Source organism: Homalodisca vitripennis, unplaced genomic scaffold (genome assembly GCF_021130785.1).
Source record: "Homalodisca vitripennis isolate AUS2020 unplaced genomic scaffold, UT_GWSS_2.1 ScUCBcl_5106;HRSCAF=11671, whole genome shotgun sequence".
Classification (NCBI taxonomy): Eukaryota; Metazoa; Arthropoda; class Insecta; order Hemiptera; family Cicadellidae; genus Homalodisca; species Homalodisca vitripennis.
The window spans coordinates 1-13,784 of record NW_025781229.1 but is presented as its reverse complement, the minus strand read 5'-3'; the positions used below and the strand labels follow the sequence as shown (position 1 = coordinate 13,784).

The 13,784-nt window shown below is 33.6% G+C and overlaps 1 pseudogene; it reads right to left on the bottom strand.

Moving 5' to 3' along the window:
• Positions 1-4,678: 4,678 nt before the first annotated feature.
• LOC124373225 lies at positions 4,679-11,391 on the bottom strand (annotated as a pseudogene).
• Positions 11,392-13,784: the final 2,393 nt, after the last annotated feature.

Sequence of the window (13,784 nt, the reverse complement as noted above, 5' to 3'; positions counted from 1 at the left end):
AACGTATTCACGGTAGACGCATTTAGTTTAATGAAATAAAAAGAGGAAGAAAATCTGTTTCTAAGTGTTGATATAGAGGACTCAGTACTACATCGTTGTTCATTATCTTTGATTTATTGTGGTCATTAAAATGTTGATTGGAGCACAAAACCTATTGATTTATATACAATGGAATCTCCTCTTTCCATTGGTATCAAAACATTGTACCTTTTGTTCATAAAAATTGTTTTTTTTTAACGACTGAACGTCACTTGAGGACATTACCAGTGTAAATCTGGTGTAATTTTTTTAAATTTGATGTAAGAAAAGTCACTGTAAATACACTGTAAATTTTTAGAACACTAGAAATTCTAAAATCTACAAATTTAGTTTTAATGGTCTGAAATATTACAAGATAAGAGAATATTACAAGCCAAACAACATTTGACGTTACAGACTTCGCTGAGATTCCATTCAAGTGTCGATGATATCAAGTGACAATGTAAATATTTAATACATTTAAGAATTTTGCACACATTTACTTCCAAGTGGTGTATTAACGAATAAATCATACACACTCGGGTGAATCAATATCCACTTGTCAATAGATTAACTGTACAAGTGAATGGTACAAAAAAATAAATGACAGCACACCATTATAGTGTTGGAGCCAAGAGCCAATTTGCCAATCAGTCGCACTAGCCTCAGTGGAGGCTGAAACGAGATGGTAACAAAAGTGTTAAAAATATGAAATGATAATTTTCAGATATTTCTGAATGATTATGATCAGAATGATTAATATCTGAATGATTATGATCAGATAATATTTTTCTTAGCTTAAACACATTTCAAATCAAACATCAGAACACGTAAAAAAACGTAAAATCAGTGACAGCAAACCCATATACACACTTTCAGTCTTTTTATGTAGTCATCTGACAGTGATATAAGTGTCATTTAATTTTCCGACAGTCATTTGTAATTTTAAGTATATCAAGCTACCAAAAATACAACCTGACAAAATATTGTAATTTCATATTTTAACTCTTTTGATATCATGCACGTTTCTACCTCTAACAAAAATAGCAAAGTTGACGATCAATTTCTTTCTTTAAAAAAAATTCTTCGATTCCAATAAATACCAAGTTATGTGCTTATACGATGCAATTTGGCCTTGGTTCCTAGACTATAATAGTAAAGTATGTCATTTATTTTCCATGAGGAACAAGAAGTACATTTGTTTTTGATTTTACTGAAATCAGTTGTACCTGATTAATTTGGGCAATGAAATTGTAGACTAATCACAGAGCCCTCATCCTTAATGCACTTTTGTTTCTGCCATTATCTCTTTGCAAAGCATAAAAAACTTGGAAAAACAGGATAAATCAGTGTAGTGATTCAATAACAGGTAACTAATTCATTACATCTAAACCACAGCCGCTAGGAATAGAACATAACATTGAGTAGCTTAGCAAGCCGGTTTAGCAATCTTCAACAACTAATAAATACATAGACGAGTACATAACAGTTCACTCTCAAAACAATTAGATAATACAGTATAAAACGATGGAAGGTGAAATCAATATCAGTCGTTTACTTTTGGTTCCAGCCAAAGGCACCAAGCACTTTGATAACCATGCAGTTTCTTGTACATTAGAGTTGAAAATTCCACAAGATTTGAAACATCAAAGATAGGTTTGTGTAATATGACAGTTAAAATGTAACATATACACAATTTGTTAGTTTTTACTTGAATTCTATAGTAAGGTTTGAGAGTTTATTTGTAAAATCCTCAGGTCTCGACTCAATAATTGTTTCTTGTTCAACTTAAAGATTGGTGGCGATGGCTACGATAAGCTCAAACAGCAGATGACAGAAACAGCGTACCGATTGATCCTGTATGCTATTAGAATCTTCCGGAAGACTTTTGCTCATTGTTTCTGTTCAAAACGAGCAAATCAGTAATAAGTGTACCTAAACGCCAGCAAACATAATCGCAAAAAACCTACAATTGCGAAAGCAGAAATGTTTAACTTTATATATATTTGAGTAAAACGCCCCCTTCCACTTTAATTTATTTAATCAAAGTTATCCTCTTAAGATCGTATTCTTTTAGAAAAGCAACAACCTGCACCATCTTGTCCAAAGTCATCAAATCATGCATGGATGGTGAGGGAGAATTATACAGCAGCAGGAAAGTTGCCCGCTCACATCACTGCCGTCTGTGCCACTCATCCTCTGCATTTGCCACTGCGGTTTCAATACAAAATTTTTTATTACTTTGTCTCCTCACCAAATTTGTTACATTCGAGAAATTATTGGGATAGTCATATAAGTGAAGCTACTGTTGTGAAAATTTTGAGCCAATTCCCTTAGCAGAGTGAAATGATTTACATTACCCTACTCTCATTACTGTGACCTAAAAACATTTTAAGCTAACTGCTTTTAGCCATAATTACCAGCCTGTTATCAGGCCATATAAAAATACCATGTCACAAGGTGATCAGCCACTTAAAAAACACACAAAACCAAAATATTTGCTTCGTGTTTATTGAGAGATACATTCATTGATAAGACGCCTCAACAATGGGTGATAATGTTTGCACATGACTTATGATTGGCAATTAAAACAGTCTAAAACTTTCAACGGAATATTACTGACTGCAGCAAAGTGGTAAAGTGAAACTTTTATACAAATCCGCTGTAAAATCATATATTATACCTAAAATTTCATTTAGAATTTCATGGCCTTTCTCCACGGTATAACTGTAAAAATCGTTAAAAAATATGTACACAATAAAATATACTTCAAACATTTTATTTTATAAAAAGTGGGGGATTTTTTTTTCTAAAAAATCTTTTATTCTAAAAATCCATGAAAATAAATTGACTTTTTGCAATCATGTTTTTTCCTAAATGCTTGTAATTTTGAAGTAAAATGTTACCTTCACCATACATGTTTTTTTGTCAGTAAAAAAATGTTATAATATACAGGTATGAAATTTCTTCATATTATAATGGTTTTTCGCATGGTATAAGAAAAAAATCTGTATACACTCAAATTTGTCTCAAACCTAACTTTTTACAAAAATAGTAATAAAAATTGTTTGTAAAAAACTGAAATCTTTATATTTGAATAAAGCAAATTTTGTTTGTAATGATATGTCTTATATTTTTCATTTAGTTTGGAAAAAAAACAACAAAAAAACTATGAAGATATGTTAAATAGTTATTTTAAAAACAGCTTTTTCACAAAAGCTTGCTACTTGGAAAAAATGCCAGTGGCACTCAAAGGGTGAATTTGTTAAAATCACCACTTGCATTGGCATTTCAAACTTGAAATTTTTATCCATATAAATCCAATATCTTATTACGTCTTGATAGTAGAGGATTAGCTAGCAGAGTTGACTGCTCCAAAATATGAACAGCGAGCACAAGTAAGTTAGATGTTCTATAGTACAGGAGAGTTTTGATGGAAGTCCCAAAAAAATACACATTTTGAGGAGACAAGCAAAATACTAGAGGGAACTGGGAAATTCGGAACTACACAAACAAAAATGGTTCAAACACAATACTAAACTAAAAGAAATTCGATACAACAGAGCATTAGGGATCCAACTTATCATAACAAACGAGTTATTACATGGTCAACAGACTACTCTTTTACCCTTTGATTCCAAAAATTTTAAATAGAGTTCTTGCTTGGACCCCCGAGTAACCTATATACTAAGTTTCAAGTCGCTAGGATATTTCTATCAAGAGTTACTGCATAGACAGAGTGGTCTTTGACCCCTTTTTCCAAAATCAATAGGGTTTTCTCTTGAAACCAGAGGAACCTATGTACCAAGTTTCACGTTTATTGGAACTCTCTATCAAGAGCTATCGCACGGACAGTCGGATGGATGTACAAAACGATTTTTACAATGGCTCTATCGGGTCCTTAATGATCAAACACAAATAATTTCCTTATTAATAAAAAGGACATACTACAACAAATGTATTTCTTCATGTTATAAATTGATTGAGCTAAATAATTTTACCAATAATCTTATCAAGTTCAAGTTATTTTCTTTTACAAATAACAATAAAAATAAAATCGTCTATTTTATATATTATATTAGGAAAGTTCTCTGAGAGTTGATTTCCATTAAAAATGGTGATATATTTTATGAAATATTATTTATTAATGACAAAAAGATTTTATCAACAATAAAATTTATACCAATCTCATTTTTAATGAGTATTTTTTGATAAACAGGAGATAAAGCCTGATTTTAATAGAGCACATTTTTATATGAATATACTAAACAAATGATTTTCTGACTCAAGTTGGAAAGGATAAGGATTCTTTAATGGAATTTCCAACTGTAATGAAAAGACCCATTCAGTGTTAGTTCCCTATCAAAACCAATCACAGTTTACTAAGAGTCAGGTGAATGTCTTGAAGTCACCTGCCTTATGGTCTCATGTACTTGGAATGCATTGTTGGACCCATTCTCCTCTGATTTATTCTTATCTGTTTGTTTTGTCATTCTTCAGTACGCTTACCAACTCTGTTCACGACTATAGGACTATTCATTTTGTTGATGAAAACTAGCCAGGGTCTCGGCCCCGTTGTTGGTGGCGGGGTCGTCCACGTCTGAACCGGTGGGGGCGGGGCCCTGGGCGGCCCAACGAGTGCAAGAACTCTCGTTGACCATCATCCTCTGAGCTGGGAGCAGCCTCGGGAGGGTCCATGTGGTGGGCACAGCGGTCCAGCTGATCCAGCCCCTTGTCCAAGGAGTAGCTCAGCGGTGAGTTGGCGGACTTGGTGCGGGTAGCGGGCACTGGGCGGACTCACAAGCCGCACCCCCACTCCTTGCAACTCTGAGCTGGACAACGCCCTCTTGCTGGCCTCCAGTCTCAGTCTAAAACAAAGGTCAAGCACTTTACTTCAGAAAATCTTGTGATTCATTCTCAGTCTTAAAACAAAGGTCAAGCACTTTACTTCAGAAAAACTTGTGATTCATTCTCAGTCTAAAACAAAGGTCAAGCACTTTACTTCATAAAAATTGTGATTCATTCTCAGTCTAAAACATCGGTCAAGCACTTTACTTCAGAAAACTTGTGATTCATTCACTTGATCCATTTATACTATCTCAACACTTTCCTTATCCGTCCCATATTTTCAATCAATATTTGACCTTAGACAAACAAACACTAGACTAGCATTATCTTATCATATAACTGTGAAGACTTCCGGTCAAAAATTTTATTACATCATAGATCAGATTGAGCAGCTACCAAACACTAAAATTAAATGTATTTCCTTAAAATCATTTATGTCCTCTGATAAATTATTGTTACTTACAACAATTAATGGTTTAAAATCAAATACAGCCATGAAAAAATTTGAAACATAACTGCTTTGTTATAGGCTATTTTGATACAATGCCAATTTAGCAGTTTACTCTAAAGTTACTTATTATCTTAAACAACATAAAAAATTCAGTCTTGTAAAACATTTAAGTACTTATTTTTAACAAATAAAATCAGTAACAGTGATCTTTTGATTTTAGTTTTTTCCTTTAAAAGGTTATTTGACTTGACTACAAGCAAACTTATTAGCCAGCAATAAATGTTTCAAAACAGAAGATATATTTTGAGTACTCATACACTGGCATTGTTGACAAACAATGTTGCATTAAACATTCATTTTCCAAAATAAACATTTGATTAATATTTGAACCTTAAGTGACTAATTTAGTTCATGTTACTCATTTTTCTCCAAATAAGAGTAAAAATGATTTGTTTGAATCATTTATATCTTCAAAAGACATAAAGTAATGTGAATATGTTTAGCAATAAAATTATGTTGCTTTCGCGAAATAAAAAAATATAATTAGAAAACCCAAATACAGCATATTTTGTTTTTAAAACTAACAATTATAAAATTTAAATTTAACAAAGAATAATCTGAAAAGCTGAATTTATAGATGACATATCATTGTTTGCTATATATTAAAAAAGTTTCTGTACATCTCATAACATACATTTAGCTTTTTGTTTGCTAACTAAATAGATTGTAAATGTTTTTCTTCAAAATAATGTTCAGTGTTCTAGATCCTTCCTGTTGTAGTCTACAATATTTGTTAATTTTGGCCAACGGAGCATTGTTTAGGCCACTTCATCAGTTTAACTTAGTTTAGTTTAGTTTTGTGAAATAATTTTTAAATTTTAGAATTGTTATTATTTATTTTAATTTGTGAGTACACAATTTATTTTAAAAGTATGTGAGAACAAAAAATAACTCACCACTTACAAAAATAATAATGAAGACTATGTTATGAATTTTATTTTAGTTCTTTGTTTTATAGATTATGCTTATGTGAAAAATTTGATATATAAAAAGTAACATTAAAAGAAGCCTAGTTAATGTATTTGGAAATGGCTCAGCACTTTAAAATGATTTACTTGTAATTATCACTGGGAAGGTCAAAAGGTAGTCTTTTTAATTGTAGCCAAACTAGAACGTTCTGACACAAACCATTGATGAAATAAATTATATTTTTGAAAATGCATAGACTACAAATAGATAGATAGAAAAAAACATTTTTAGACTTATGTTCTATTGATAGATTTTTGTTTGTTGTGGTGACCTGAATTAATACCTGTAGTATTTGATATCCCACATAAAACACCTAGTGTAATATTTGTAATATTACAACAAAAACCAACAAGTAAAAGTTGTTCTTACTGTTTGTTAATCCATCCAACGAACGAGAATCCTTGTATCCCAAAATAATTTAGCTTTTCGTGGTTACTCACGTGTTGTGGCCAGGCTTGAGGTTGAGTAAGGCCAACAGGTTGGGCAGTGTGGGTCCTGAGGTCCTTGGGTGACCAGATTGCAGTACCATCTCAACTGGGCTATATTCTTATTGAGCAAGTACACTCCATAGTTTGAACTGGAGCTTCTCCTTTCCTCTCGAATACAACGGGAATCTGAACAGTAACGTTTGACGCTAGTTGTACAATTATGTATATCACTAGGTAAAAGGCTGGATTAAAAGTAATTAATTCTTGTTCCCAAACATGTTTTTTGGTATTTATTTAATTTTGATTCTTTTCTTTAATAATTTCTAAATTTCAGATAACGGATTTGATTTCATTTTTAGTTATTTTTAATACAAGGACAATATATTTTTATCATTTCTCCAATAGAATCAATATGTATTGTTATAATTAACAACAAAAAACTATTGATCCATTTACTAATTTTATAAATCAATTTATATGTGTTTATAATTTAATTGTTTGTAATATTGAATCTACAACTGTTAGATTAGGAATTTTCCTCTTCTGTTGTGCTTAATATTAATAAATCAAGATAATTTGGAATGTTTTAAATTCTAGATGGTACAAAACAAATAAACGTATAGAAATATATTATTTAAAAAGTTTAAAAGATAAAAAAACCTTGTCTGCAATTATTAGAATACATTTTTAAACTTACCCTCTATTGTTGGGTGTGTCATATCAAACATCTCAACATCCTTGTGTATACTGATAACATCAATTCTCTTATCACGAAATTCCATCCACCACCTGGCCTTAAGCCAGCATGGAGTATAGGGCAGCAAAAACACAAAACCATAGTATAAGATTCTTACTCTCTTTCCTTGTCCGGTATCTTCTCCGTTATGTGATCTATGACCCTGCTGCGAGAGCCAGCATGGAGAATGGGGTAGCGGAGAGGTATGTGGAGAAAGTAGGCTATCATCTGAATCAAGTGAGCCACGAAACCTAGTGCCACTGAGATCATCACCTCATCATGGCCGGCAAAGTCCTCAGAGTTGGGCAGAATGGACTCCACATATGGCAAACTTGTCGTCACCCATCTAGAAAACAGAATAAGGTAATTTATATTTGGATAGGATCTAATGAATTATACATTTTTTACTAGTTGACTACTCATGTTGCTGATGTTCCCAAAAATTAAGTTGTCGTGATTTTTGTGCTACAGTGAAGTTGATCCTGACTACCTCTACTAAAACAGTCATCTTGGCAGTTAAGTATTAGGCATGTAAGTTTTTTTCATATGGAAATCAGAATAGTTTTATTAATAGTTCTGCAGACCAACCTGATTTTTTAAAACAAAAATTATTTCAAGGCAAATGTGCTGAATAACTTGTTTATTTTTGCTCAACTTCAACTTCAGTCCAGTATCCATTAAAACCTACTCATGGTGTTACAGTTTTACACACTGATATCTAGATTACTCAACTGCTGCTTGGACCATCTAACACAATTCTGTGTTGAAATAACTAACCATATCTATAACTGTTACACATGTGGAACAGTAGATTATAAATTTCTCACCTGACTAATCGGATAAATTATGTTCAACTCGGCAATAACGTTTTCTTCCTCAGAGTTTGAAGCATTGAAGTGGTCGAGTAAAGATTTATCTCTGACATCGACCGTCAACCGTTTGAGTTCCTTCAGCCTCTCCACCTCCTTGTGTAAGACTCTATACCTCTCCATCAACTCTCTATCTGAAAGCAAGAACAACAGTTTGTCAGCTAATTGTTTTACAGAAGCGATGACTCACTTAAATCTTTTTAAAAGTTATTTTCTCAATCAAAGGATAGTGTTATAATTATGGATTCATCATACAACCCATTTATCACCACAACGTATTAAAGTAGTAATTCATTTCTTTTATGACTTCGCATTGCATAGGTATACAATACAATGATACCTCATTAAACAGAATTTACCACTAACTAAACAAACCTTTCCTGTAAAAATCTTGTAACATGTAACTCTTGTTTTGGATTTTAAGAATATTTAAATACAGAATCTGAATTTGACAGATATGCAGAGTCTGGCAATTTTGGGAATACCACAGGTGGATCTCATTAAGTCAAATCTTGAGAATATTGGCTTTAAGGTCACTGTATTATAGCACCACTATGATTTTGAGTTGACTGGCTTCCTTAAAGCTATAAGCATCACTTTTCACTTCAGTTATTATGGTAATAAATTAAAGCACAAATTAACTTATCAAGAAGTTCAAACAAATGTCTATCCATTTTGAAAAGCAAATTCTTACTGTAATTTGGGGGGGGGGGGGAATCTTCAACAGTAACAATCTGAGGTTTGTTTACCTCTATCCTGATTCTCATCAACCAGCCTGTTTTTCTCCGCAATCTTCTGTCTGATCTGAGAACTCTTCTTGTCACGTTCATGAGTGAGCAGGCTGACCCGAAACCTAACCCTCTTCCAGTTCACGGCGCATGGCAGCCAGCTGGTGGTGGTGGGGAGGAGGGGCAGGGCACGCGTGCGGTGCAGCAGACGACGTAACATGGCACTCACTCTCTCCCCCCGTCTCGCCGGCTCCCAGGCCACCATCCCGATATGCGCTCTCTCAGCGACGCAGCTGCCACTGAATGCTGCTTGATCGCCTGCTGTATCGAGTGCAATCTGAAATACCAACACATTACTAATTAGACCATTAACATAAGGAGCAATATATATTACTTAAAACATGTAGCTTCCTATTTCTATTCATAGAAAATTCAACATTTCAACTAACATTGCCCGATCTTGCGGCATAAACATTCAATGGGACAGACTGTACAGGATGTGTTACATTCAGGAGGATGTCAAGTCAGGAGGTGTGACAAAGGGTGAAATGTGATTTTGAGGATTATTAAATTAATTAGGCTCCCCACGTCCAACTATAGTACAACACAATCCTGGTTTGTGATGCAGTGTTGTCAGTTGTAACAGAAAAATAATTAGTGATGGAAAATCGATTTAATTTCAACATTTGAGCAATAGTTAATACTCATGTTAATTTCTCATCTATCTTCCTGAATCTTTTACCTTTACGATTTAAATCAACACATATTTACAAAACATTAATAAAAAATTATAATAAAAAAAAACATGGTATAACTGGAATGGTGAAGAACAAAGTAGATGTAAACAGCCGGGAACATAGCGAGACGTCGTCGCCGCTTTGCCTCATACTTAGAATCATCTGATATGACAATGTAGTAATACAGCAAGGTGAGGGGGAAGTGGGATGTGGTAACTGTCCAATACAGCTAGGCTTGCAAAAAAATGTCTCATACTATAGCTAGATTTAAACTATTATTGCTATTTTATAATGTAGAACATTAATAGTGGTTTATGCTTTACATACATTTGGATTATATGTATGTTCCACTTCATTTTCTTTTTTTATTTTTCAAAATTTAACTGTATTAACGATAAAGGATAAATTTTTCACAAATTAACAATGTTGCGATATACAGGGTGAGACAGATAAGGTGTACTGAATGTATATCAGGAGAACAATTAGAGCTATAACATAGAACCAAAGTAAAACTCTCTTAATCATGTGTAGAACATCCATTAAATTTCCATTAGATTGTATATACAGTGTGCCAAAAATGGAGGTACCGTGTTCAAACCTAACAATTTTCAAATTTACACCTGCACCACGTAGTAAATAGTTTTAAAACCCTTTTACTGCCAGACAATTTTGTTACTACATGCGCCCAACCTGCCAGGCTGTTCATCATGGGCATGTACCCAAAACTGCCAGGCCAATTTTGGACATTTTGCAATGTTTCACATAAAAATTCATAGCTTTGCTATTTATAGTCATTGAAAGCTAAATAATGCTTTGTTTTTTTCCTCAAGAAATGTAGTATTTAATACAATATCTAAATGTACAATTCAGGAACTTATAATATTTTTGAAACAAAATATGTACTTACCTTTTATATAAAATTTTTTTTTTTAGTTTGACTTGAGATTATATTTTGTAAACTTCATTCAATATAAATTAAAGTGTTTTATTTTGAAGCTCAATACTATTTTAAGCAAATAAAAAAAAAATTATGTAAATATCTTTTAAAATTATAGTTTTTATGAGTGTTTTTATGACTTATTACAAACTCACAAAATTTATAGGCAATCTGAAAAACCACACTGTAACAACTGCTTCACCAAGTTATTGTCTTATTCAACTATTCTAAACTGTTTTATTATTCTTTTCAACTTAAAAATAGTTCTTAGAATATTTTCTTAGGCTATTTACAAATCATTCTTGTCATATTTACAAAAGAATCCATGTTAGCAAATTTAGCACGAGTGAAATGGGAAGCACTTAAGTGTGCAATCCCTTCTTGCACTTTGTACACTGGTACGTAGACTTTTTCCTCTTACCACCCGCCTTTATACTGGCAGCACTACACACACAGCAGTTTTTTTCTTTATTGTCTTCAATTTTTTTCAAAAAACTTGCTTTGAATCTGCATCACCACCACCTCGGTTGGTTGGAGTAACCTCTCGGATTAGGGCCGAAGTCTGGGTCCATGTCTGCTTTTCCTGATCTTGTATCCACTCCCTGCCCATTTCCTCTACAACTGATGCTATAAAATCTAAATGGCTTAAAGGCTTTGTCGTGTTTACTTTATACAGTAAGTATGCATTGAGCATCATTCTACCAAACAAGTTGAGGGCTACTTTCTTCCAGAACTTCCATATTTTTTCGGTCATCCTGGTACTGGTACAGCATCTGGTCTGCACCATCAACTCCTCCCATAAATGAGTTATATGCTCTTATAATGGAAGGCTTTTGTAGAAATATGTACTTTGTTACCTCTTCTCTTGGATTTTTGTTACGGACTCAGCTTTGTCACTGGTTGATAGTAGTAATACCTGCTTTTTTTGGCTCTTTTTTTTCACGGTAACCCAGTAGAATCAGAGGATTTCTCCTCATGTACTTAGTTTCACCAACTGAAAATTTTGTCTTCATTTGTTCAGGAATGCCTTTTCGGTTGTGACGTAGTGTACCTGTTACATATGTACCCTGTTTACATATGTACCTTTCTTGTAATAAATAATTTTGCCAGTTTAGTAGACGAAAAAAAGTTATCTATATAAATGATGGTAACCTTTTTCATAAAGATTAGCTTTTTTCATAAGAGTGTCTACAACTGAAAACCCCAAACCTCTCCTGGTTATTCAAACTCTTGTATTCACCTTCAGCTCTCTGGTAAACAAATAAACTAACACAGTAGTGTGATGCTGCTTCGCACAGCATCCCACAACTTCACACCCCAGCGATGGTGTTTCTTGGGCATGTATTGTAAAAGTTGTGAATGGGATTTTGTGGCAATCATACTCTCATCCACTGATATGTTTTGACCAGGTGTGAAGTGAAGTTTTTGAAACACGATTCATGTGATTGACTAAAGGTTTGAACCTAGTACAGGGATCATATCCATTTTCATTTGGTTTTGGCAGGTTTCTTGTGTCAACAAGGTGGAAAAATTGCAAAATTGCCTGAAAGCGGTTTCTGGTGAACATACGGGAGAACCAGGGAATGATTTGACTTTGAGAGGTCCACCAATAGGACTCAATACTAGGCATGTTTTTAATTCCCATATTTATCAAAACGATAAATAAAGGCATATATTTCTGACAGAGTGACTGATCTCCAGACTTGTGGCTCGGCTGTGCCTTTTTAGCTTGTCACGGTTAGCTTCAATAAATTCTCTGGCATACTTATTAGTGTACTGAACTATTATGTCAATTAGAGAAGCCGTGAAAAAAACAGTTTGAAATAAGAGCATGGGGGTGAGTCTTTTTCAGGGCAATGTTTTGGGCCTGGAAGTTCATGAAAACTAAAAAATTTGGTCTGGTCTATGCAAATGATCATTAGCTTCCGTAACCTCAATCCATCCCTTTTCATCCTCTGATTCACTAGAAGTGTTTATTTCTTCATTAGGGGGCATTTCTGACTCATTTAGGCCAATAGGATGAGCGGGTAGCCTAGGCCTAGATTGCATATGTTGCCTATTTCTAATTGGGACGTCATTGTCACTGCCATCAGAATCGGAAATCAGAAATATACCGACTGAAATTATGGGTTAGCCCTAGTCCACGATTACCTGATGATGTTTCAGCTTCATTGGGATCGAAATCGGGGTCTACATCCGTATCATCAACATCAGAACTGCTGTCTGAAGAATGGCCGAGGTTGGAAATGTCACTGACAAAACTGTCACTCAAATAGTCTTCTTCAATAATATTCTGATGGTTCCCTCACTTACGGGAGATCGAGACCTCTTCATATTCAATATATTATCACATTACACTCGTAAACAACAAATAAAACCACATTAATTACTCTGATTTCAAATGTATACAAAACACGATAACCAAAAGCTCACTCGGTGACTCCATGCTGATGTTTGCACTCAGCGCTACTCAGCGGCACAAATGGCCAAACTATACCAGGCTAGATGTAAATCATCTGTTTAATAAGAATATTACTTTAACATGTGTTACTGGTATTATGTGCTTCATTTCTGAACACTAGTAAACACCAAATAAAAGACCAAAAAGACACATGAAAAAAGGACGCTGGCAGTTTAGAGGCGTAGATTACACCGAGCGTCCGGAGTTTTTAAAAGGTCGTTGGCAGATTTAGGTATATGTTTTTACAACGTCCTTAAAACGAGGACGTTGGCAGTGAAAGAGTTAAAACTCTATTAAAAAAAACTAATTTTTAGAAAAATAATTTTGTTATTTTTTTCAAAATTACAGTCCAAAAAATAACTAATTTTGGACTTTAACACAAAAACTAATATTTTATAAACAACTTAAAAAAATACGTTCAAATGAAAACACATATTCTTAATCTTGCAAACGGAAATCGCAATAAAATTAAATGCTACTTGAAAATAGTTTGCCAAAATTGTCCCTACACCCAAAAAAATTAAAATGAACACAAATGGTGG